Below are 27,954 nucleotides of genomic sequence, written 5' to 3'. Positions count from 1 at the left end.
ATTAAATTGCTTTGTGTTACGAAGCAATGCCCGCGCCACAGAATCAGAGCTACAGAGGAGCACAAACACTTTAGACACATGAGGGTTTCCCTGTTTATCTTTCCAATCTACATCGTTGGTCTCCAACAAAGAGGCTTCTTTTACAAATGGGGTTTGTAATGTAAACATAGATGGCTTGCTAGGCCCAAACTATAAAGCAGACAACAAAATGTGTTTTCTTCTCTCATTTGGGGCTAATTTGACTATCTGACACTGAATTGGCCAAATGCTTTATTTAGAACTTTTGAAGACTGGTACTCCATCACAATTCCAAACTAAAGTTAAATCATCTTTCTTTAGAAGTCCACTATTGCGTAGCTTTTGGTACTCCTTGCCAGATTGAATATCAGTGCTAATCCCTAACTTTTTATCATGCTGAGCAATAGTCATACTGTGCACTTCCAGAAGTTGTTTGATCTGAGCATGCAGGGGTAACACAAGAAAAAAAAAACTATTTTCAGGTGTTCATCTACATCAAATGGTGTGTTAAAAGAATCACATGCATGGGGACAGTCAGTTCGAATACCAAAGTATTTAAAACACTGTTCACAATAAAAGTGTACTTCATATGATGATGTGCTTCCAAATTCTTTTTGGAACAGGTAATGGGAGAATGGGATCAAATAAGGAAATGCAATATTGAACATTTCCAGCAAATGAGTCACTGCTTCACCAGTCAAATTGCGCCGCAACAGAAAGGACATGACCATCAGAAGAGTCTCTCCTTTAGAAACCAGAGCACCAGGATACAAGGGCATGTCACCAGCATCTCCCCCATCTTCACTGACCTAGGCGAGAGAGTACATCCAAAATGTTAGTAGTTGCCATATTTGAAGTCTGGAAAAAATGTTTTTCTTAAATTAGCTATCCCACAGGGCCACTCAATGCAAATAAAGTAACTGTATACATTATATTTTCAAATCCCAAAGCACAGTATGACTCCTAACTGTTCGGAAATATCAGTTTATATAAGAGAAGCAAGCCCCCATGTGTTATTGTGAATACATGTTCAAAAAACTCACCACGTTTTGTAAGGAATCATCTTCATTTCTGTCTTCATTGGCGACAGCCTCCTTGCATCTCTGTATTTGAAGGAATGACAGTTACATTGCAGCCATAAGGTCATGTTAAAACTGATAAGCACGTGCTGCATTTGTTGATTATATTCTTGTTGAAAAATTTAATGTGTTGTAAGCATTGTAAAAAATATATGTACTGAATGTTTGTTATCTTTACAGAGCTTCCAGCGATTGTTCAAAACTTAAAACACATTACTGAGCACCTTTCATCGTTCTCAAGCACTTCCTCTGTTGAATCAATACCCGGGCCACCAGTGCGATCTGAACACTTGCACATATCGTCCCCTGCATATCCTCCAGTGGAGTCTGACATGGTAATGTGAGAACCTTTACATAAATTAAAAAAATGTGGCCATCGTAAATTTTACAATGTAAATCTCATGAGGGTGAATATGGTTCACATCAAACATTGCCAGGTAATCACTTGGTGGCACTCTTCCAATTAAAATACAAAGACATATCATTGGCAACCTGTTTTAAAAGACATGCAAATCCAGTTGAAATGGAGGAACTGTCATCGGAGTCCCTTTAGGACTCTGGTTTGTTCAACGCCAAGTGGTCTCTGTACGGACCACTGTACCATTGAAAAGGGGGGATATGTAACAGTATGAAATGACTGTTTTCCACCAAAAGTCATTTACCCCCTCTCCTCTGACACAGAACTAGTCTGCATGAGATATGGCTTCAAGGTCTCATGCATTTGCTATAATTTGCTTCTTTCCAGCCAAAGAGAAGAATGAAGACAAAGGACTCTTTCTTTTTAATAAATCAAAGAACTATTTTAATAAGCTAATCAAACAAAGTGTTAGTCAATAATAAGATGTGACCAATCTGTGAAATCAAAATATTAATTACTTTATTATAATCCTATAGAATATAATAAGTAATATGACTTTAAATGTTTCCACTAGGACTGATCTCACGTAGCGCCAAGAGACGACACATTGCTTTTACTGATCCAATCAGAATCTGCCAGATCTGACGGAGGCGTGGTTTTGGTGGTGCTTGGCAAATCTGTCATCTTTTAATTCGACCATAAACCAAAACATCCGAAGTATAAAACTATGCCCACGTCATCTCTAACGCCAGTTCAAAGCGTTCTAGAGAAGTTGACGGAGTGGCCAATCCGTAACTTTCCTCTTCAGCCGAAAGAACCAACGACAAGCTGGATAAAATCTGTTGCTGTTCCACCTGCTGCAACGGTTCCTTTCAGAATAAAAGCTGAACCATCACGACCCAGGTTTGGGTCTCACTAGATGCCAACAAAACCGTCATGACCCAGAAGTATCTCAAGACTGGTGGTCGGCTGCCATGGCTACTTCTACAGGCTTCGGCTCCACAAAGGTCAAGCTGGACCTCTACACCTCCTGATCTAACAGGGTGTTCCTGAAGGGTATGTAGACCGACAAATGGTGTTGAATGTGTTTATGAATCTCCTAACCAGAGTTTAGCGCGAAGACTTCACCTTCAGTTCCCATCAGAACTAAACGCTTCTTCGGATTTGCTGGTTCTGAGCAACATTCCACACTACACCATTCTCCGTCTCACATCACCTTAGTTAAACCATACATTTAGTGTTTAAAGTTAGTCTAGTTTAATTTGTTTAGTAATAAATCTTTAAACTTTTAAACTCGACTCTCTTTTGTCTCTGAGTCAATACGAAGCTGTTGTCTAATCCCTGTAATAAAAAGTTCTAATCTTCTGGTTAAAATAACCTCACAGGTCCATAAGGTTGATTTCATATTTCCTATGGAATCTTTTGTCTTATGGCTCATTAAATAACATGTAATTTAAATCATTACACAGAAATAGACCCAAATGCAGGAGGCAGGGTGACTTGATCCAGTTCTGAGTTCTTTTAATAACAAAAAATCACCACATGATTGGGAAATAAGGCTTAATAAGGCTTTTACTTGAAACAAGACTACAAATGGCAATCCATAGACTCAAAGCAGCAGTACAAAACAACACCTCTCAGTGGTCTTTATTGGTGTTTATGGGCACAGACTAAAATGGATGAATTGATAAAAGCAGCTGATGCTGTCCCTGTCCCTCAAGAGACATCCATTTTCTTTTGGGATGTAGATTTTTGACTCTTTTCTTGACTGAATGACATTGTGCTGCTGCAGCTTTCATTTGCAGCAGAAACAGCAGCTGAAAACTCAGCAGGGTAGTTCTGCTCACTTAGAGCCTGTTGTAATGTCCTTTGTCAAAGGCTTTCAAAGAAACAGACAAAGGTCAGCCTTCTTTTGACGAGCAGGCTGCGCGTGTCGACTTCTGAGAGCTAACAGAGTGAAGAGAGACAAGAAATTAGATTTAACAGCAGCACCACTGACAGAAGGCCAGTCAGGTAAAAGGTCGCTTCAGATCAGGAGCATGTTTGTAAAATGTTTTGAGTCTGAAGCATAATTGTGTTGATGTTGAGTCTAATTCTTTATTGTGATGTAACTCTACTGAAATACTAAAACACACTTTCTCATTATGACCCGCTTCATCCTCACTGATTATGTAAATCATTAAACTATTTTCAAAGGACAGGAAAGCACTCACCTGAACAGAAAAGCGTCTTTTGTGGGCCCTTCTCAGATGTGAGATGTTGTGTGGCTTGATGATGATGATGGTTGTGGAACTGCTGGAAGAGAAGAGTCAAGGCTGCTCTGCCAGGGACTGAATGCTGAAGGCCACCTCCGCTCTAAAACCCAGATGTCTTGTTGAGCCTGCTTCCATCCATTTGTTTTCCATGCTGGGATGTGGCACATCATTGTTGCCCAGCTCTCCATCTTATTTGTGAGATGGAGTGAGGGTGAACAGCAGTCGTGACCCCTGAAGTTAGTTTTGGTTGTGTCATGTGCTGGGGTGAGTACTCCTCTCATTTTCCCATCTTTGAGTTGTGTGTTTCAGGAGAGGGAGGCTCCAGCCGCAGCTGATTTGCATTCAGCGGGTCTGGCTACAAGAGGAGGATGGAGAACACTCCTCAACGCCAGATGATTACTACAGCTTGGTAGTTTCCTCCCCGCTTGCGACTCTTGGATTTTGTGCTCTAGTGTTTCTAGGATTTTTTGTGAACCTTTGGATCTTTTCCCTGTGCTTACCCGTTACCAGGTTTTGGAACGTTTTTGGACTTCTGTGACTTCTCTGGATTACGTCTCTGGTTTTCTGCGACTCCTCTGGATTACATCTCTGGTTTTCTACGACTCCTCAGGATTATTCACGTGTGCCCCATAGAATTTCCCGACGCAGCTCTCACTGTTCTCCATTCCTCCCGACCGTCCCGCTCTACTCTCGCTCCTTCTCCTGGGCACCCCACTTGGATTCACCCCGGCACCCAACCTACCCTCCCTCATTCCTTCGCCCCCCTACCCCCAGTAAGTCTATTCTCTGCATCCACCAAGTTTAGACTTGCCTTCCTGGACTCACCTGTATCTGCTCTCCCCTCCTCAAACGCTACGCTCCCGTTCTCGATCTCCAATGGACTTTTCCAGTGCACCTTCAGTTCCCATTTTAAAATAAAGATTCTTTTTTTTTTTTACAATAAGATCTGTGAGTGTGATTCTGCATGTCTTGGGTTAAACGCATTCCCCAAACCATGTCGGGTTGTGCAGTTATCCTCAGACACTGGTGTTTTAGTCAAGATGGACACAGGAAGTGAAGGATGCAGGAGGATAAGCCACTAAACTGAATCTGGTCAGGGACCGGTTGGTATTGCTGGCATTCCCATCATCTTTTTAGATCAGTAGCCAAAGCAAAATGGTGCTCTTCTTACTAAAAAAAACACTGGAATCATACTTTAAGAAGACTTTAGCTGGTTTGAAGAAAAACGTGTTTCAGTTCTACAAATGTATCTGAATAAGAGGAATCCCAGCATTGGCCAAAAGATGCAGATAAGGTCTGGTTTTTCTCGGAGGCCAGATAGAACTGGGAAAAGGCTCCAACAGATCCCTGGAACAGCCTCAGAAAGCCCGGTTCTAGGAACAGCTATGGTTCTGAGAACCCTCAAACCCAGGCCTCTGATGAGCACCAGAGCTCCCAGGACGGTGGTCGTGGAGGGTCAGGGCTTTAAAGTGAAGTTCATCACTCAAAATCTCCCATCAGTGATTAGAAATTAAAAACATTTATATCATAACATTTTTATGTTATAGATTTTTATAATGAAAAATGTCTTTGAGAGTCAGAGTGAGTCTGGACCCTCTGATAGTTTTTATGATCAACAAGACATTTATAAAAATTTTGTCCAGTTGGAGTTCAGCAGCAGGATGAGTGTAGATCGAACTGGAGGTATTTTTATTGTAATGAAGGAATGTGTCATCCAGTGCAACTGTGTAGCTCATTCATGTGTTTTCATATATTAAAATATCTTGAAATATTAATAGTTTTGGAACAACAGTAGCACTCTGTGACACAGATACATCAGGCTCTGGCAGCACTCGCACGCGGGAGATAAAAGCTTGGCTGGTTTTCATCTTTTTAATGGCGTGTCCTGACAGAGCTATATGGAATATTACCAGCCTGGTGTTTTAATGAGGGGATCTGAGAGGACTTAATGAGGGAACACTTTCTGTGTGTACAAATAAATGGATTCCATGGAGATGCATTCGCTTGACTTACAAATTCTCATGGAGATCTCCGCCCTTGTGCTGCACACAGCTGTGCTGCTCACCTACATCACATAGGGTGAGGTGTTGGCACAGCTTTCAACTTGTTGTTATTTAATGTAAATTCCCACATTGTGAGGATGCAGACCGGCATGAATAAATTCAGCGAGTGCCACTAACTTCACTGTGCCAACATTTGCATTCAGGTTCTAACAACTGATACGGTCCTTTTCCACCACAGCAGGCAACTGTTTTCAGTGGAAGTGCTCTGCAAAATTATACAAACATAGAATGAGGCTTATTATTGCAAATAGTGCAACATTCAGATTTTCAAAACAAAGTGAAATTGGACTTTCAGGCAGCCAGAATCTCATCAAATGAATGATGATGACTCTGTGTAGACTCTGCACTGGAGTCTGAATAAATGATTGTTTCCTAGCAGGTTTGCTCCAATAATTGTTATTTAGTCTAGGCTTCATACCTACTGTGAGTTCAGAGACACAGTCTGCGTCAGCTGCTGGGGGAGCCAGATCACCCAGATGGAAAATGGGCTACTGGAAAAAGACGGAAATGAAGGAGATGCGAGAACCCGGTTCTGCTGAAATGCTAAAACTCCAGTAACCCTAGTCAGAGGGGTTACATGCAGAGAATGTAGAAAGAACGATTACATCGAAACCCACTCAACACACACTCAACATTAACAGCCAAACAACTAGTAGCTTAGTGGTCCAACATCCACAAACAGCAACTGCCATCACAACTTGAGATTGACGAGACACAACCCAAATTCTGCAGAACCCAACTTGCTGCTATCTTGGCATTTTTGCTGTTCATAGACGACTTCTTGGTTTCTTATCTTTTAGTGTCGGCAGCCTTAGCTGAGTTGCTGCAGCAAACTGAGCTGGTTCAGGTTTTCTAAGGTGGTGCATCAAGTGTTTAACACAGCACTGCCTTTTCCTAGGAATGTATATTCCTATGAGTCCTGGATCCCGTTTGGCGACATAAGTCCCCTACTCGAGCTCATACCACCTGGCTGCTCGTGTTTTAATATCCCCAGATCACGGGGCAGAGGTGGAGGGCTGGTTGTTGTTTTTAAATCCAGCTTTCCTTGTAAACAGCTTACACCCACCATGTCATTTTCTTCCTTTGAACTGTGCTTATTTGAGCTGTGCATCTCCCCCCGCCTGCTTGTCGTGCTGATTTATCGCCCTCCAAAGACTGACTCTAACTTCCTTAATGATTTCTGTGATCTTGTGGCAGACTGCATCCTAAAATATGATTATGTCCTATTTTTTGGAGATTTTAACATCCATATCTGCTGTCCTGACAATGTGCTTGCTAAAGGTTTTTTTTATTTGCTAGATTCATTCAATCTAACTCAATGGGTATCATCCCCAACTCATGCCAGGGGTCACACCCTGGACCTGGTTATCTCTTATGGTCTACCCATCATGAACCTTGTGACTTTGCCTCCTGTGTTCTCTGACCACTCTCCAATACTCTGTGATGTTACGTTGCCATGTCCTGTCCCTGTGTGTGAAGCTCCAGCTACTAGGTTCAGAGCCCTGGATGCAGAAACTATTTCAAAGTTTGTGGACTGTATGTCTGTAAGGTTAGAGACCTTTAACCCAGATCCATCTAACACTGAACACTATTCACAACACTTTGATTTACTTTGTAATCAGGTGCTGGACGTGGTTGCCCCTCTCAAGCTTAGCAAGTCTAGGCCTAGGAGGGAGCCTTGGCTCTCTGATGTCACACGGGCTTGCAGGCGGGCGTGTAGATCCTCTGAGAGAAAGTGGAAAAAGGATGGCCTACAGGTCTCGCGTGAGTTGTTCAGAGCATCTCTGGTTGCTTATCAGGATGCAGTGAGGGCTGCCAGAATGGCCTACTTTGCAGACATCATTGAGACAAACTCCAATAATCCTAAGATTCTCTTCAAAACACTAAACTCTGTTCTGGTGTATCAGGAGCCTAGCTCCATGTCTCCTACAGCTGCTGGAAACTCTGAAGCTTTTCACAAATTCTTTGTTGATAAAGTGTCGGGCATTAGAGCAGCTATTTCTGGTAACTCTGTTGACCCTGTTCCAGTTCCTCCATCACCACCCACCCTCAGCTCCCTCAATACTGTTTCATACTCTGAGCTGAGTAAGCTTGTTGCGAGGCAGAAGCCATCTGGCTCTCCACTTGATGTTCTGCCGCCTCGTCTCTGGAAGGCTGCCTTTCCGTGCCTTGGCCCATCACTTGGTCAGATTATCAATGGGAGCCTCAGCACAGGTGTGGTCCCAGCTGCTTTGAAAGCAGCAGTTATTCGGCCGACCCTGAAGAAACCTGGTGCTGATGTCTCTGTGATAGAAAATTACAGGCCTATCTCTACCCTGTCTTTTACATCAAAACTGCTGGAGAACGTCGTTTATCAGCAGCTGGTCTCACATTTAGCTGACTCTGATCTGTTTGAGGTTTTCCAGTCAGCGTTCAGGTCTGGCCATAGCACAGAGTCTGCTCTACTGAGGGTCCTAAATGACATCTATCTATCACTAGATCAGGGAACATCTGTGCTGCTTCTGTTATTAGATCTGACAGCAGCCTTCGACACAGTTGACCACGCGATTCTACTGGACCGCTTGGAACAATGGGTTGGGATCAAAGGGTCAGCTCTGGACTGGTTTAGATCGTATCTCCAAAACAGGACATTCTGTGTTAAACTGGGTGATGTTTTTTCTTCTTGGGAGGGGCTCCGGTGGGGGGTCCCGCAGGGGTCGATCCTTGGTCCACTTTTGTTTGCCATTTATCTGCTACCTCTGGGGTCAATCTTTCGTAAACATGGCCTATCATTCCTTCTGTATGCTGACGATTGCCAGATTTACTCTCCATTGTATCAGGAGAAAGGTCAGTCTATTCAGTCCTTTGTCTCCTGTGTTAATGAGGTGAAGTCTTGGCTAATGTCAAACTATCTACATCTGAATGAGGGAAAGACAGAGCTCATTGTTTTTCACCCCAACAGCAGGAATGTGGATCGTTATGCTGATCTTGGCCCTCTTTCTCCATACTCAAAACCAGTTGTTACCAGTTTGGGGGTGAAACTTGATGCTGGACTTAAATTTGATAACCACATCAACTCTGTGATCCGGTCCAGTTTCTTTCACCTGAGACGCCTTGCTAAAATCAAGCATATGCTGTCGAGAGCCCACCTAGAGCGGGTACTGCATGCCTTTGTTATTTCTCGGCTTGATTACTGCAACTCTCTCTATGCAGGGTTGTGTCAGTCAACACTGCGTCGCCTACAGGTTGTGCAGAACAGCGCTGCCAGGTTCCTGACTGGGACCAGGAAACAGGACCACATTAGCCCAGTTCTGGCCTCCCTGCACTGGCTTCCGATTTGCTATCGCTCACAATTCAAAATACTCGTCTTTGTTTATCATTTCTTCCAGGGTGGTGGTCCCCCCTATCTGGCCACTCTCCTGAACAGACACTCCCCATCACGCGCTCTGCGCTCCTCTGACCAAGGCCTGCTCGCTGTCCCTCTGTCTAGGTGTCGTACCCGTGGGGACCGGGCTTTCTCAGTCCTAGCACTGTCACTCTGGAACCAGTTGCCACCCTCAGTTAGGCTGTCCCCTTCTCTGCCAGTCTTTAAGAACCACCTAAAAACACACCTCCTCCGCTTGGCGTTTCCAGAACATGTTTGATTATGGCCCTCTATTATGTTGAATCCATTCCACAGTTTTCATTGGTACACTCAATCAATCCACTCAATCCAAATGTGTTTCACACATTTGTATTTTACCGGAATGTTTCTTCTATCTTGTAATTTCCATTTTGTATTTTGTAATTTATATTTTGTAATTTGAATTTCTTTTATTGTTGATTTATTCAATATAATTACTTACAACTGTACCATGTTCAGCGCTTTGGGCTTCCTGACAGGGTTGCGGAAGGCGCTATATAAATAAATCTTTGATTGATTGATATATTTTCCAAAATGTGTTTAACCAGTCACTGCAGCCATTTAAATGGTTAATACTTGGTTAACCACAAAAAATAAATAAATACATTTGTGGTTCAGTATCTCCAAAAGCACACAGCACATTGCTCATGCCAGCCTTTGTTTATATTTTTAAGGAGGACAGCACAGACCTTTCCTCACATCTTTTGCACAGCCCACGTACTCTGGGATTTTCGCAATCCTGAGAAGTCTGTTGGAACCATAATTTGAACAAAAACTACCCGTATGAGCCCAGACCTAAACACTTTATAAGTGCACACTATTAAGCATTAGTTAATCATCAGTAAAGCATTGGTTAATGGTTAATCAATCATTTCTAAAGCATCTACAAAAAAAGAACATAATTAGTACACAGCATACAAACACCACTATAAAGGCTTTATTCAAGATGAAGAAGCTACTGTGTCACACTTTTTATTCATGCTGTTTCATGATCTATAAGTTACTGATGAATCATTTATAAACTCTGCTCTCCATCAGTTACAAACCAGTCATTTCATGATGTAAAACGGTATACAAACCCATTGGTTAAGGGTAAGTAAGTGGTTAACTTACCATGTATAATACTATAAACTTCACACTACACTGAGTGAGCTCATCTAAAGAGGAGACTATATTTACCTTACAACCTACTTATGAAAGTGAAAATTTTTCAAAATACATTGTAACAAAATAAATGTTATAAAACAGTTATAAAACCTCAGAACAATGCTTACAAATACTGACACACAACTGTTAAAAAGTGTGCTAAACCACTACGAGCCAGTATTTGAAGTAACAGAACAAGGCTTGATGCACTTATATGACCTGTATATCTTTACATGAAGTGCTCGGATAACATTTTCAAAAAGTCGAAAAAATAATAGCTGTTTCAACAGTAACTTTTTAAAATCATCTATATATTTTTTTAAATGTCTCACTAAAGCACCCTTTTGTGCTTTTTTTTTTTGGCAAGCCATTTGTTCCACTCAATAACTGTAAGGTTTTCTGACAGTAGGCTGTCATTTCTGTTACGCCGGAGTCTCCAAATTTGCTCCTTGTAAGACCTCCACGCTCTCTCCAGATGTTGGGTATGGGCACCTGTTAGAGGGTCCACATACCATCTGCTGTGGTTAACAGTATAGTGTTCATACCCTAAGTTTGGGAGTACGCGATAGGCCCGCCATTCATCACTTATCACTGAGGAACCAACCCTGACATGAAAGGTGATCAGAGGAACAAGATGTCTTCGAGATCTTTTCTCCACAAGACACAAGATAGTCCTTATTTTCAGCAGATTTTTTTATTCTCAGCATTCCGAAGACCCACTTTCTTCTTTTCCAGCCCCCTGCCATTCTTCCTCTCCCATATTGATGCAGAAAGAAAATCAACACAAATGACTAAAAAATGCTGTGAAAGGTTGTTAAAAATATAGATGTAATATATAAATTACATGTCCACGAAAACAAACAATCAATGATGAACAAGAGTCTGCATCTAGACCTGCATAAAAGGGACACACAACAATGCAACAGGAGAAAGCTATCACTGTGTCAACTTGATGAAGAAATGTAAAATCAACATTGTTTTACTGAACAATCACACAATAATAAATCACAGTGCATTTAGTGCCAACCACAGCCTTAAGACATGTGTTGAACGTGCCCAAGTCCATACTTATGAGAGCACCATGTGAGCACCTGTGTGTGTACACGCACTTGTTTATGTAAGGTTTCTCTATAGGAGCGTCCAACAGAGAGTGTGAGGGGCCACAGATCTGCCCCCCCCCCCCCCCCAAAAAAAAAAAAAGATGCATAGGAGATGGAGGGAGCTCCAAGTCTCAGACATCCAGGAGCTGCCCCGGAGCACAGGGACCCCACTGAGACCGCAACCAGAAAAGCCCCCCACCCCCCGAGAGGCGCAGAGAATCGCTTCGGGGGGCCACAACCAGCAGCCGGCAGAGTCCCAAGAGATATCAGCGGCAAGCCACCGGGATTGATCAGGCAAAATCTTAAACCCCCTGACCCAGGAGCCACAAACACTCAGGCAGACCAAGGCACCACACTCCACACCAGGTGTGGCAGGGGGAGGGGAGACGAAGATGTATAGCATCAAAATAAGTCCCAGGAGAAGGGAGGAGTCAGAGGCCCCACCTGACATATACAGTCATACACAGATACAGTCACATACCTCCTCCCTCATGCTCACACATGCACATACAACCAAAGACTTACAAAAATGCATGCCGGCCACCCACTCATGCTCCCCATACACACCCTATTCACTCTGGTCCCGGTACTGCTGCACATGGGGTACAACCATTACCGGTTCCCAGAGTTCCACCCTTTCTGCTGGGGTGCTGATGAGCAGGCTCCCACGCCCAATGCTGAGCAAAGCAACCCACCACTACAGACCCCAACCAGATGGCCAGATCTCCCTCCTAGCCTCCAACCCCAGGGAGCCAAGCAACAACAGATGTGTGCTAAGACCCCTAGTCACCCTCCGCCTGCTCTAACATAGTGTTAGTGAGCGTTGATGAGGTGCATTCCATGGTGTTGGGTATTTTTATAATTGTAACTTTTTGAGGCCTAAAAGATGGCCAACTGTTGCTGTTCATGAAAGGTTGAGCAAGGATGTTGATTGTAAGAAAACTGTACCTCTGTAACCTGAGAAGGCCCGCCTTCTCCCCCATCCTTGGTGAATATAGCCCCTGACGAGCTGGGAGCACACGGGAGTGACGTGGGGAAGCCTCGGAGGAGGTTTCTCTGCGTTAACTCTCCATGTTTTGGAGACTCAGGGTAAAATGTCTTCCTTGTTGTCATGTGTGTTTATTTCAGGTTCCAGGGTTATGGAGATGAGATTAAATATTACCTAACATTCTGGTCTCCTGATGGAGACCACGGGTATGCAGAGCTGGTGAGGTGAAGGCTTTGAGGCTGGAGCAGAGTGGGGGCTGGTTGGTTGAGTCCAGCTTCTCGCATGTTGAGCCATGCACATGGACATTACAAATAATCAATTTACTCCCTCTCTCTATCAAAGGGTGTGTCGTCCTTTAAGGTAATATGGGATAAAATCAAATTACCTATCACATGGCTGTGGTGAGCAGGCAGTGCGGGCATCGTCTGGCCTACGTCAGCTGATGCCACCACACTACCCCACTTGCACCCACAGCCCTCAGTGTCTAAGTTCAGTTTAAAATTGGATGTGGGCACCAGCACTCGAGATGAGGCTGAAAAATCCCCCTGCCAAATGATGTTGAATGTGCTCACTCCCAAATGTGTGTTTGCTTGGAATGTCGTTGGTTTAAGGTGCAAATAAAATTGGGGGGCAGGTTGCCACAGGAATGTGGAAATGGGGTCCATAGCCGCACCCCCTGACTTGTCCACCCCCCAAGGTCCTATGTGTATGTTTGTGTGATAATGTGAGGGAGCAGGAGGAGAAAAATGTGTGGGGATGGGGAGGAATGGCTGGTTGGACTTAAGCCCTCCAGGAAGCCAGCTCACCCACTGGCCCCAATAGGCACCTTTGTTGCCAAAATGCCACCCAGGGCGTGGAGATCCCAGCCCATCTTGCCAGGGCCCAAAGCAGCAGCATCACAGAGCCTCACGGAGTCTGAGGGCACCAACCCAGCCCCACCCCAGCAGAATATCTACTCCCATCCCTGGATTTGCACAACTTCCAGAATACATAAGACAAAGGGTCCTCCCCCTCCTGGACCTCCCCCTCCCCTGTGATGGAACAGCAGAGGAGCCAAGGTCTACCCGAGGCCCCTGAGTCTGGCCAGGCACTGTCGCATTTCCCTGCCTTCTTCCTGGCAGCATTCATGTCAGGACCCAATCCCCAAGGCCCCGGCCAGATCCACACACGGGGCCAGTCACCCCGAGCCCCCAGGCCCCCACCCAGACCCCCTCAGCGGCAATGCAGCTGCCAGGCAGCAACCCATGGCCACCACCAAGACCCCCAAGGGGCCCCACTCACAACCTCCAGCAGTCCACCCCCCGAGGCAACCCAAACACCTCCAACGGGGGGCAGCATCCCCCCAGTCCCAGGCACGCCCATTGAACCCAGCTCCAGGGAACGTCTGGATACTCCAAACACTGACCCTCCACCCCATCACTCACATCATCCCGCAGGACAATGTCAGTGATCCCCCATTATCGCTATGTGATGGAACTGATCAAAGGAGCCCAGAGAAATTGATCTGAAGTGGAAGCAGAAGCTGTATCAAATGAAATAAGATCTGAAAAAAGATTTCTATACTGGTTAATGCAGAGAGTTTCTCTATTTTTCCAATTCATGAGGATAGTCTTCTTAGCGATGCATATGGCAGTCAGAACCACGTGAACTAAAGATGTTTCAATCAGGACATCGTCCAGGTTTCCCAGTAAACAACGAGAGGGGGCGGTTGGGATATGACATTTCAGACACTTTGACAGGTCTTCACATACTCTACCCCAAAATTCCTGGACAGGTGGACAGAACCACCGTGCGTGAATGTAATTGTCAGGAATGTTGTTTATGCAGTGTGTACAGGTGTCAGATGACACAAACTCCATCCTGAACATCCGATTACCTGTATAGTGTACTCTGTGTAGAATTTTGTACTGAATTAAATGTAAATTGGGGTGTCTGATCATTTTAAAAAATTTTAAACAAGTTTGGGACCAGAAGTTCTGGTCAAAGCTGACTGAAAGATCCACCTCCCATTTTTCAATAAGGATTGCTATTCTATCATCTATTTTGGACAGTGTCTTACATACTTTAGACAGTAGTTTGGGGGGTTTGAGATTATAGAAGCCTAATACCCTTGGCAGTGTTTGTAATTCTATTTTATTGAACTTAAATATTTGTTTAGTTACAGATTTAATTTGGTGATATTCTAAAAAGCTATTCATATCTATTCCGAATTGGGAGACTATTCTATTAAATGGAATGAAGTCCAATCCTTCATATATGTGTTTCAGGTATAGGAGTGCTTTACTTTACCAGTCCGGAAGGTTCATCATTTAGTTATTTTGCAAAATATCAGGATTATTCCAGATAGGTGTGCGTCTGCATGGTACTAGTGAAGACTCTTTAGCACTGTTGGCTCACAGCACGAAGGTTGCAGGTTTGAAACTCAGCTGTGGCCTTTCTGCGTGGAGTTGCGTGTTCTCCCCATGCATGCGTGGGTTTCCTCCGGGTACTCCGGTTTCCCCCACAGATCACAACATGCCCTATAGGTTATTAATTGTAAGTCGCTTTGGATAAAAGCGTCTGCCAAATAAATAAACATAAACACAAATGGTAAGTCTGAAAGCTCTATCGTATTGCAAAGTGTCTGTTCTATGTCTGACCAGGACTCATCTAGTGGGTTATCTTGCAACCATCTTGGTATATATTGCAGCCTGTTGGCTAAGGAATAATAATAACAGTTGGGTAAATCCAGTCCTCCTTTGTCTTTGGTCTTCTGAAGCATTTTTAAGCTAACTCGTGGAGGTTTATCCTGCCAAAGGAATTTAGTGATTGAGGAGTCCAGAGATCTAAACCAGTCAGCTGGTGGCTTGTTTGGGATCATTGAAAATAAGTAATTCATTCTGGGTAAGATCATCATTTTAATTGTAGTACCTCTCCCCATGAGTGATATCGGTAAGGATTTCCATCTTGCAAGATCATCTTCCACTTTCTTTAAAAGTGGGATGTAGTTTAGTTTGGTTAGATCTGCAAACTTGGAAGAGACATTAATTCCCAGGTATGTGATATTCCCTGACTCCAATCATGTATTAAGCAAATTGACAAAAGGGAAATTAATTGGTAAAACTGTGGATTTTAACCAGTTTATTGAGTAATCTGAAACTCTTGAAAAAGAGTTTATCGGTTCTATTTCTTGGGAGAGAAAGGATGAAGAATTCCGGAGAAAGAGTAAAACATCATCTGTATAAAGACTGATTTATGTTCTATTTTCTTACATTTAATGACTTTAATACCTGTTGTTTGCCTAACTGCTGCTGCTAATGGTTCGATAAAGATAGCAAACAGTGAGGGGGAGAGTGGGCATCCCTGCCTGGTCCCCCTCTGAAGACAGAAGCTAGCTGATATTTGACCGTTTGTCCTGACACATGCTGTTGGTTAACTGTATAATGTTTGTAGCCAGTTTATGAAGAAGTTCACAAAACCAAATTTATGTAAAGTTGGAAATAAAAACTTCCAGTTAACTCTATCAAAAGTCTTTTCTGCATCTAGAGATAATGTACTAGTTTCTATGTTTCTACTGTAAGAGAAATCCATCAAATTAAGTAATCTACACGAGTTTGTGGATGACTGTCCACCCTTAATGAAACCAGTTTGGTCAGGGTGTATTATAAAAGGGGTTACCTTCTCTAATCTTTTTGCCAGGGCTTTACAAATTATTTTGAGATCAACATTAATAAGAGAAATTGGGCGATAGCTGGTAGGAAATACAGGGTCTTTGCCTGGTTTTATCAAGAGATTAATATTGGCTGAATTCATGTTTGGCTGTAATCTGCCGCTCTCTTCAATTTCCCTCACCATTCTGAAGAATGTTGGAGCCAGAATGATCCAGAATTCTTTGTAGAACTCTGCTGGAAACCCACCTGGACCCGGAGCCTTCCCATTAGGCATGGATTTAAGGGCTTCCTTGAGCTCAGCTGATGTTAGTGGCGAGTCCAGGACTGTAGCTTGGCTGTCTGATAATTTAGGAAGTGTTATCCTGTCAAGGAACTCATTGATCTCGTCATCTGATGGGTTTATCTGTGGTGAGTACAAAGTTGGGTAAAAGTTAGGGATGAGCCAGATACTTGTTTCAGACGAGTATCCGGTACAGATAAAGCACTTTTGACGAGTACGAGCATGAAACTGTCACACCCTGTCCTGTCTCCCCTTTTGGTTCAGTCCTGTGTCCATGTTAATTGCTCCCACCTGCCTCTCGTTTCCCAATCACCCAAGCTCCCAGCCCTCTTGTATTTAAACCCCTTCAGTTCTGAGTCTCGTGTTGGATCATTGTTTCTATGTCAGCGTGTTCCTGATTAAAATCCCAGTTTTAATGTTCCTGTCTGCCTGCCTGCCTCCTTCTACACCCGCGTGTAGATCCTTAGGTCGCTGGTTCGGATCCGGCTCGAAGGACCAACTGTCACACCCTGTCCTGTCTCCCCTTTTGGTTCAGTCCTGTGTCCATGTTAAATGCTCCCACCTGCCTCTAGTTTAACAATCACCCAAGCTCCCAGCCCTCTTGTATTTAAACCCCTTCAGTTCTGTGTCTCGTGTTGGATCATTGTTTCTATGTCAGCGTGTTCCCGATTAAAATCCCTGTTTTAATGTTCCTGTCTGCCTGCCTGCCTCCTTCTTCACCCGCGTGTGGATCCTCACCTCCGTCTCACTCACCAGCACGCCTGACAGAAACGAGTAAAATTCATAAATATCTGTAATTGTGCTGAAGGAAAATCCTCACTGGGTAACAGACAAGTCTTCATGCTCTGTGATTGGCCAGTCAAATAGAGCGCCCACCCCTCCCAACACACAAAACTCTTCACCGGGAGCTCAGTCTGCGTCAGGTCCATCCAAGCACACACAGACTATAACGGATCTCTCTGTGCTTGCTTCACTGTTGCTCACATTTCTTCAGTACTCCATAGGTTTTCTTCAGCTCGCCTCTTTTTAAAGTTATTTTAAAGTTATTTTTTCGTAACGTATGTGGTGCATTTGACAAGACAGAGCTGAAAACGGCTTGTGCTGCGCCAGTCACTATCTCCGGTCTGTTTTTTTTTCTCTCTTCTCTTCCTCAGGATCCACTCCCTCTTTTCTATTCTTTCTCTTTCTTTCTTTACATTTTTTAATCACAATTGTCTTATTTTTTGCTCATTTTAAATATATTTTAATTATTTTCTAAATTATTTTTTCTATTTTACGTTTTGTTTTTGTGAAGCGCACCATGATTTTTTTCCTTGAGAGGCGCTATTGAAAATATCTTTTCTCTCTCTCTCTCTTAATTCATGCACTTAAATATTAATGTTCTGATTTTATTGAAAAACTTGTTCTGTAATAGTTCCTTTACTATTGTGATCAAAAACATTTAATCTCAACTCTGAGGCTGCTCTGTAAATATTTTTCAAATAAACAATACACATAGCAACTTCTGATCAGACTTAAAATAACGTATTGGTTAAACTACACCCATTTCCGGGTTAGGCCATGCCCACTCTGAGTACAGATACGCATACAGATAATTTAGATGGTTGAACAGATACAGGTACAGATACAGATAGTGGTGTACTCGCTCATCCCTAGTAAAAGTTTTTGAAAGTGTTTATTCTTTCAGGATCATAAACTATATTCCCGGTTGAGTCTTAACCAGCAGATATGGTAGTTTTCTCTTTATTTATTCTTAACTGGTTAGCTAAACATTTACCTGATTTATTACTATGTTCAAAGTTTTCTATTTGTAGTCTTTGTTCTAAAAATTGTGTCTTTTTGTCAATAAATCCATGAAGTTCTAATTTAGCTTTACGTAATTTGCTCAGTAACTATTCTTCTGTGGATGCCTCTAAAACAATGATTTCCTCTAACTCCTGAATATGTTTGTTTTCTGTTTTTTCTTATGTGATGAGAAATAGATTATTTTACCTCTCATCACTGCCTTTCCTGCCTCCCAGAGAATAGATGCTGATGTTCCAGGCAGGTCATTGTGTTCTAAATATAAAGCCCACTCCTTTTTGAAAAATTCTATAAAACCTTGGTCTTCAAGCAGTGATGTATTAAACCTCCAGTTTTTGTTTGGTGGGATTGTCTTCTTGTTTACCAGAGTTAAAGAAACCAGAGCATGGTCGCTGACAGCTATAGGGTGTATCTCAGTGTCTGAAATGTCAGCCAACAATGAGCTGCTGACTAGAAAATAATCCAAATGTGAATGAGAGTGAAGGACATGTGAGAAAAAAGTATACTCTCTATGGTTAGGATGAAGAGATCACCATACATCACACAGCCCATAATCACTCATGTACTGTTTAACTATATTAGTGGATTGCCAATTGCGCTGAGTCCCAGCTGTACTGAGCCTGTCTGTTAAAGAGTTCATCCAAAAATTAAACTCGCCTCCAAGTATAAGTGGACAGTTCGGAGAGTACAGAGAAAATTTTTTGAAAGAATGGAGGGTCATCAATATTTGGACAGTATATGCTGACAGTACATAAGCTTTGATTCTGTACAGATATTTTTAACATTATAAATCTACCCTCTGAATCAGAGACTGTGTCCAATACTGTGAAATTGATGTTTTTGTGTATTAAAATAGCTACACCCCTTTGCCTAGAGTTATAGCAGGCAGAGAACATGCTGGGAAAATCAGGTGTTTTAAGTTCATCTGCAGATGTGGCAGATCTATGAGTCTCTTGTAATAATATTACGTCTGCTTAAACTCTTTTTACCCGATCAAAAATCTTTAATATTTTCTCTCTGGAGCCAGCTCCATGTACGTTCCATGAGACAAACTTTAGTGCACCCATAGATGTGTATGAGTAGCTAGAATATGACGCCTTCATGTGAATAAGACGGAATAAGTACTTAAATGTATAAAATAGTATGTTAATAAATAACAAAAATAAATGAGAATAATAAAGACCCAACAGTGTTTGTGGTTGTATTATGAGATGCATTAATTGTGAAATTGTGCTGTAGATTTAATATGTGTGTGTGTGTGTGTGGGGGGGGGGGGGGGGGGGGTTGTGTGTGTGTGTGTGTGTGTGTGTGTGTGTGTGTGTGGGTTTGTGTGTGTGTGTGTGCCTGCGTGTGTGTGTGCCTGTGTGTGTGTGTGTGTGTGTGTGTGTGTGTGTGTGTGTGTGTGTGTGTGTGTGTGTGTGTGTGTGTGTGTGTGTGTGTGTGCGGAGTCTAACATAGTGTTGGAAAGTTGTGTGGTTGTGCGGTACAGATGTAAAGGTACAGAAGAAGATAAAAAGAGGAAAGGAAAGAATTATACAGGTTAAAGAAGAAGAAAGAACTAAACAGAAAAGGTGATATGGGGTGTGAGGTGGTTAAGAACAGGTGATATCATCATCTAGAACACGGATTTAGCAGATATTTAATCCTGATGTTTTCAAACTCAGTGAATCCTGATAAGAATAATAAATGTCTGACCTGATGTTGGGCTAATGCTGCCAGTCTGTCAGTCCTCGCTCCTTGTAAAAATTTTTGTCCACATAAAGCTTATCCACTGAGATGACAGCCCTCTTCCTACCCTGGATAAACTTTTTGCGCAGCGGGAAGAGATTTCCTTAGGGAACTGATCATTTACGCTGTAGTATTTTTCTTTGAGCTCTTTTCCGTGACTTTTAACAAGATCCTTCTGTTTAAAATGTTCAAATTTAGCCACAATGGGACGAGGTCTTCTGCTGTCCACTATTTTAGCTCCAAAGCGATGCACCCGGTGAAAGGTGATCTTTTGTACCGTTTCTTCGGGTATCTTCATTTGGGATACTGGAGAAAGTTCTTGATTGTTTGCTCGCAGTTCTCCGCCCCTCTCGTCTGCTCCAGCAGGCCTGCAAACACCAAATTATCCCTCATGCTACGGGCCTGAAGGTCCAAAACCGTCTCTTTGAGAATCTTGTTGTCCTGGGTGAGCTGCTTCATTCCCTCTTCCAGGGAAGAAATGGATTCCCGCAGAGACGTGTTCTCAGCAGCAAGCCGCTCCACTTGCTCTTGGCTGAACTCCAGAGATGTTTGGAGGTTCTGAAACTCCTGGTGTAGAACCTCAAGCAGGTCGAGTCTCCCTTCAAATCCCAGAGGCCGTTTATCAATATAATCTAATAATTCTAATATGTCCTTACGGGGAGATGAGGCCTCAGGTGAGTCCTGAGTACAGCTCCTCTTGGTTCCAGGTGTTTCCGTCTCAGCTGCTGATTTCTTCGGACCCATAACAAAAAACTCAAACACTTCGTCAATATAGTTTTGTAAACTTTCTAAATTTTCTTCACTTACCTCCAGGTTGAATGAGTTATACTTACCAGATTATTTTTGGGTTGTCAGTATATAAATTGGGTGAAAATGCATCTTAATTGTCTGTGGATGTTTGTTAATGAGCTGCTATCAGCTTCAAACGCTGCTGTGTCCGATGATCGGCCGTCAGCGCATGCGCATCTCCCTCCAGGAGTCTGTCTGTTTTGGACATTTTACTAAGTGTTGTTGTACTGCCTGAAATTGGTGTCATCCATCATGTCAACTTGACGTAATCTGAGACCCTGAGAAAATCTTCAGAGAGAATAATAAAGAGTAATTTAATTTTAGTTCCTTTTTTGTGGAGTGTTTATGCTTACCTGTAGATAAACTGCATCCAGCGCTAAAGTGAGACTTTCGAACGGCTGAAAAGGGACTTGTGTCTGACAGAGGTTTGTTTAACACTTCCACCATGTGCTGCTCCTCGACAGATCCAATTAAAAATGTATGTATCTATATATGCAGTGAGTTACATATGTAAGAAAAAAGCATTTTTTATTTAGGGGAGGACTGTTTCTTTAAAGAGGATTCCCTGTTTGCTCTGTTTCAAGGTTGATTTTGGTATAAAACCAAATAATAACAATGAACTTTATAGTAAGTGCCCTGGTTTTTACTTGCATCCTACAAAATAAAAAATACATGTCTTACCAGGCATTTTGGTCTCTGTTATTCACCCTTTTCTTCAGTTTCATTTGCTGCTGGCAGACTTTGCATTTAATAGTCAGCTTTGTTCTTGATGCCTAAATTCTTAATAAATGTGGAGTTTAAAGTTTTAAAATCCAGTTCTATTGGATTTACATCCTACCATTTGTTGTAGTTAATACTCATTTGCAGCCAGGAGCGTTTCACTGATGTCAGCATTAATATAATTATATACCAGCTTGTCTGGGAGGGACCCATATAATTAACATGCTGTCCTCTTTATGAACATGTTGAAATAGTCTTACAGCTGCTAACAAAATACATGTAAAAGGAAACACTTTACTGATGTGAAAAAATGTGTCAAACACAGTAATATTTTATTTAAATGACAGGCGTGTAATATATGTGCTAAATGTATGTTTGTGACAAACGGTTTACAGCGTTAACTTTAGGGTCATGTGACCACCACAAACGTATATTCATAAAACTCACTGCTGCTCAGCAGAAACAAAGTCCTCGAGTCTCTGCACATCCAGACTCTGGAGCAAAACCAGAAAATGACCTAGCATTCATTAACAGGGGCTGCCTGTGTACGTGAGCCTCCATTGCTGATCCTCACTTGCATTAGAGGGGATTAAATCCACCTGAGAATCGTTCATGGAGCCGGCGAAACCGGAAGGGGAGCACTTCCTCAAGCATGGATTTATCAGGAGATTCCCAATGTTTGCTTTTTTGAATACCTCCTGGTCTGAACAATCTAAGCAAGGAGTGTCAAACTCAAACTCGCACTGAGCCGAAATAAAAATCTGGGATGGAGTCGCGGTCCGAACTTAATATTTTTGAAAAAGTGACGGCAAATTTGCACATTTTCTTTATCAACATATATGCAATTTTGAACCTTTTAATTTGGAAACAAACTTATTTTTGCATTAACACTGAATGCGGAATAACCTAATTACACACGAGCAAGTCAGTTTTAAATAAAACACATCAGTGGTATTCATTACTTGTGGTATATTCAGCACTTTAAAAATCTTTTCAGGATTTATGTTTTCTTGTTGTTTGTTCATTTTTATTATTTTTTATTCTCCTTTTTTCTCCTGTAATAAGTGTCATCACTGCTGTGACATCTAGCTTTCCCCACTGAGGAACAATAAAGGGATTTTCTATTCTATTCATCTATCTGCAGCCTTTCCACTTCCTTTTTTACTGTAGGTTAAATCTTTTCTCACGGGCCAACAACAAAATAAAAGTATTATTTATCTTAAATGAAAATGCAATATCTCACCTGTTAACTTTTATGTTTTAGAGCAGAAAAAGAGCATAAAGCCAACATATTTGAAGCTCAGTTTGCTCCACTGGTTTACTGTGATGCTCACCTGTTCCAGCCAGATACCTGCATCATGGGGTTGACCTGAGCTGAGGAGGAGACTCCTGTTGTTTTGTTCATCTTCATCATAATAATGACAACATTAGATGACAACAGGTACTCACATAGGTTTGTGCTGCTGAACATGTCTGAGCAGCTTGACCACGTTGTTGTGTGTCGGGGAGGAAACACAACAACTACAGCAGCCACAGAGTCATGCTGGTTTGAGCGAGTCATGCTGGTTTGAGCGTGTCGCTGTTCGCTGGAGTTATACCAGCTCTGTCTGGAAGTTAGTTGGAAAACTTTCCCTCTCTGTTGTGAACACATTACTGAGTGGTTAAAATCTCTGTTTCTGGGCTTCAACGTCGGCAAATAGCTGAGTAAACTCGGCGCTGAGTGAGAGGAGTGTTTAGTTTGTCCGAGACAGCAGAGCTGCAGACACCGGCAGCAGACGCTGGAAAAAACACAAAGGAGGGGGCGCTTCGGCTCAATGATAACGCTGCAAAGCATCACGGGAGTTGTAGTCTTTGCTGTAAAATCGGCCAGCGGGTCAGTTTTAACATATTTTTGATAATTATCTCGTGGGCCACATAAAAATGCTCTACGGGCCAGGCCTTGTGTCTTACACATGTTCTAAGCACACTAGGAAAGATTCTTTGGTTGTTCTAGTTATTCCACCAACTCATTTAGCTAGGTGTTTGGTTGTTATTAGCTCTGGTCAGTTGTGCTGGTCAGTAACCTGAACATGGGTATGATGGATGATTGTTTGGAGGACTTTGTTGATTTAGGTAGTTTCATCATTTGCTCCAGCCTTTTTGTATTTGTTATTTATGAACATCGGTGTGTTTGCCTAGTACCTTTGACAAAGACCTAATCAGCATTACAGATGCAGGTCAGGTCCACCGTCTGACGCTGTGATGTTTCTAAGCCTTGATTTAGATGCTAGAGGAATGAACTGATGACTCTGAAGGATGCTAACTTCTCCAGTCTAAAGCCTGATTTATGCTTCTCCGTCTGTGTCAGTGCGGAGACACGCAACGCCATTATCGGTCCTTGCATAGGGCTCCGGCAGGCACGCAAGTACGTACGGAGTCGAGCCCACTTTTTTAAACATCCGTCGAACGAGACGGATTACGCAAGCTTGTGATTGGTCAGGACGCCGCTGTTGTTTACAGCGCCGCCATCGCAAGGAGAGCCGAGGATAACTAGCGGCAGACACGGAGAAGCTTGAAGAATACCTCGCGAAAAAACTCTAAAAATATTAACGTTTAATTCTCCCGTGACTGGAGGAGTGAAAAGATGCGCAGCAAGCGTTTTATTTGTGGATGGAAATGACAGGAAACGTGGGTTTAGAGGTGGGGAGCTCATGAAGAGGTGGGAGAATGAGAGACAAATATGTCCGTGTTAAAAGTCTCTTATATACACAAAAAACACAATATAAACACACTATCTTGGACCGATACATGACAGGATACCACGAACAGCGCTACGCCCTCTGTTGTCCTGCCGGGCAATTGCTTTGCAACACTCTCCAGGAGACGGAGAAGTGACGGAGAAGTGTGAGAGCAAAACGCTTCCGTCAATCTGTGCGTGTCTGTCCCTTGCGGAGCTGACGGAGAAGCATAAACCAGGCTTAACACCTAAATACTTCTAATACCCAAATTAGTGGAGGCAAAGTATCCACAGGGGGGGAGCCATGATGTGTGTTTTGTTGATAAAATTCCTCTCTGACTCCATTTTAAGGCCACAGCTTGAAGCTGTCCCATTAACCTGCTTCAGGCCATGACCTACCTGACCACTGCAGTGATTTTATTAGATCCAAGTGAATGCAGTTGGCCTAATAACAGGAAAATCTGTAAACAAGTTCAAGGGCTGCCCTGAACTGGATTAGCTGATGTTTTTATAATTGATGTGTTTTTGTAGAAAGTCTACAGCTGATGTGCTAATTGAAAATCTATGCAGCTGTGGGTTTAGGTAAAATGGTCAAACTCTGTTTTCAATTAGGTGCTCATGAGAATTATTGAACTACAACTTATAGGATCACTCACATCAGGGGTTTTCTCAAAAATATCCTCACAATTACGATTTACATAATACTGTCACAGTCTGCCTGAGCTGTAGTCATGCTGTGTACATGTGAAGAAAATGATGTGATGGTGAAAGGCCTCTGTATAGTGGGATGCAACATTTGGGCCACCAGTTTAAATCGTTGGTTGTTACGATAAAACATTTCAGGTAAATAAGTCATACAGGAGACACAGAGAAACAACGTTTATAGGGTTTACAGAAAGTTTAAACTAAATTAGGCAGGTGCGTAAATGTGGGCACTGTTGTCATTTTATTGATTCCAAAACCTTTAGAACTAATTATTGGAACTTAGTGACCCTTGACCTCCATACCAGGTGAATCCAACTATGAGAAAGCTCCCAGGCCTTTGGGAGAGCACCTGAGCTTGGAAGGACAAGACCACCCACGGAAGATGAGAAGAGACTTTTGTTTATTTATTTATATTTTATAAATAAAATAATATAATATATAATAGAAGTCCTACACCTCCCCAAGGAGCCACAGCTGCCCTGGGACACACAGACAGAGTCAAGGCCTCCAAACACTGGTACCACTGGTCCCTCCGACCACCACCAGCAGGCAGAGAAGGTGAAGTGCCTTGCCCAGGGACACAGTGATTGCAGCAAACTGGTTGGGCAGTGAACTTGAAACCCTCTGGTTAAAGGTCACCTTCACTGAAAAAACAGTTTTAATGATTATCTCTGATTATAATGGATGAGTCAGAGTGTTTCATTCAGGCTGAACATGAAAATAGTCTCCTACACCTGTGTCCTGCATTAGCTTCTGATAGAAAACAGACGGTGAAACTCTAGGATTAGAAAAGCCTGACAGATCTACGTCACACTGTCACATACATGGATACTTAGCAACTTTTTACATTTTTAATAATTTTCTTGAGCCAGCATGTGCTAAAATTATGCTTTAAAGGGTTAATGAAAGGCCACGCAGCCCCATCACCCCCTGTGGACAGAATATTCCACTTGCAACTTCAAAATGGTGGGCCGCTCTGTTGGGCCTTAGACAAAATGGAGCTGACATACCTAGTGCTGCAGTCTGGTTCCAGCACGTTTCCTACATAATTAAATCATGAACACAGCTGATTTGTTTAATTTAGTGGTGAACTACTCCTGTAGACACTAATGAAGGTTTGGGAGACCTTTCACCTCTTGGGTGAAGGTGATAAAAAGACGAACGCACAGCGAGGGGTTCAGTGCTAGAAGGTTTTGCTTTAGGTTCTACATGAATGAAAGAATGAATGAATCGATTTTTTATTATTGTGTCTTACATACCATTGCATGTCCAGTAGAGGTGGGAAAAATGATCGATTCTAAGATGCATCACGATTCAGCCGTGCATGATTCCGCATCGATGCAGCAACGTGACAATACGATTTTCTCCCTGTGTCTATGTTCTGGACGCGTGAGGACAATAACGTTTTGAGGTTTTACAACTACTTCCGGGGCCAGAGTTGCAATGACATGCACACTGCGTTGCCCTAGCGCCAATTTAAAACCGAAATGGCACACAGGGATACAGGGCGAACATTACCAGTAATCAAAGATGTACCCGATACATTTAAATTGGATGTTTGGGCTAATTTCAGTTTTGGGATCCTGGATGTGAAAGAATCACTTAACACAGTATTTGTTTACTATTTTTAAGTTCAGTAATATTCTATCTTAAAGCTGCTCTACCGAAAACATTATTTCTTATATTATTTAAGTAATTATAGGCAGCACACTTTAAAAATTGTTGCTCACTATAGTGAATAGATGAATGTTCTGTTTTTCAGGGATATCGAAATAAAAAAGAAATTGAAAACTATTCTACTGCTTTTGAAACATTTTAGGAAGAATCGTGATGCATTTCAGACTCAAATCAAATCTTTAGGCAGATAATCGGAATCGGATCGAATCGTGAGGCAGGTAGAGATGCACACCACTAATGTCCAGCCCCAGTGAGCTTACAAGACACTCCAAAAAAATGACAAAATAATAAATACACCTTACATTAATCACCATACTGTAAGGAAGCGTCCTCTAAACCCTGAAGTGGCTGCTGGTTTTCTTGAAGCTTTTAACAACATCCCTCCAACTAACATCTCCGCCCCTTGTGATGCCATTATCAATGATTTTAACAGAAGACTAGAGTCAGCTCTTAACTTGCTTGCTCCACTCAAAATCAAAAAATTACAGTCAAATCATACATCACCTTGGAGAAATGAAAACCTAAGAACACTAAAGAGAAACTGCAGAGTGGCAGAGAGGAGATGGAGGAAAAACAAATTAACAATAAACCATCAGATATATTTGGAACTGCTTAAAACATACAATAATGCCATAAGAAATTCAAGAAATGCATATTTTTCCAAAATCCTCTCAGACAATAAATATAACCCTAAAATTTTTTTCTCCACAATCAATAATATTCACAACTCCAACCCAAACTCAACTCAGAAAACCCCCTCAAACACTCTGTGAGGAGTTTGCAGCCCCCTTCAGAGGGAAGGTAGACACCATCAGATGTAACATTTTATCCTCTCAGTGTAACGCGGTTTTAGACACATCTGAGAGTGTGTGTCTACCTGAGGAAACACTGGACAGTTCTGTCCTGGTTGAAGCTGAGAGTCTTGATAACGTTTTCTCCTCAGTGAGACCAGCCACATGTGTCCTGGACCCTATTCCCACAAGATTTTTTAAAACAATTTTATGATTCTTTTAGAGATGAGGTTTTAACTATGATGAATTGCTCCCTTCAGACGGGGGTCTTTCCTGCCACTTTTTAACAGGCGGTGTGAGGCCCCTGCTGAAGAAGAGCAATTTAGATTTTAATGATTTAAACAATTATCAACCGGTATCCAACTTACCATTTTTAAGAAAAATCTTAGAAAAGCTTGTTTTAATCCAACTTAATGATTTTATCAACACCCATAATGTCTTTGAAATTTTTCAATCTGGTTTTAGGGTGAACCACAGCACAGAGACAGCCCTTCTGAGGATTTTAGAGTAAATTATAACAAAAGGAAGGTGACTGTATTGGTTCTACTGGATCTAAGTGCTGCCTTTGATACAGTAGACCACACTATTCTTTTAACTCGTTTGAAACGGATCGGCCCCTCTGGTGCTGTTCACCAATGGTTCACATCCTACCTCACAGACAGGACTTTTATGGTGAGTCTGGATACCTGTTCCTCGAGGGTTTATG

Source organism: Nothobranchius furzeri, chromosome 14 (assembly GCF_043380555.1).
Source record: "Nothobranchius furzeri strain GRZ-AD chromosome 14, NfurGRZ-RIMD1, whole genome shotgun sequence".
Taxonomy (NCBI): domain Eukaryota; kingdom Metazoa; phylum Chordata; class Actinopteri; order Cyprinodontiformes; family Nothobranchiidae; genus Nothobranchius; species Nothobranchius furzeri.
The sequence above is the reverse complement of the archived record's forward strand: the minus strand, read 5'-3'. Positions refer to the sequence as shown.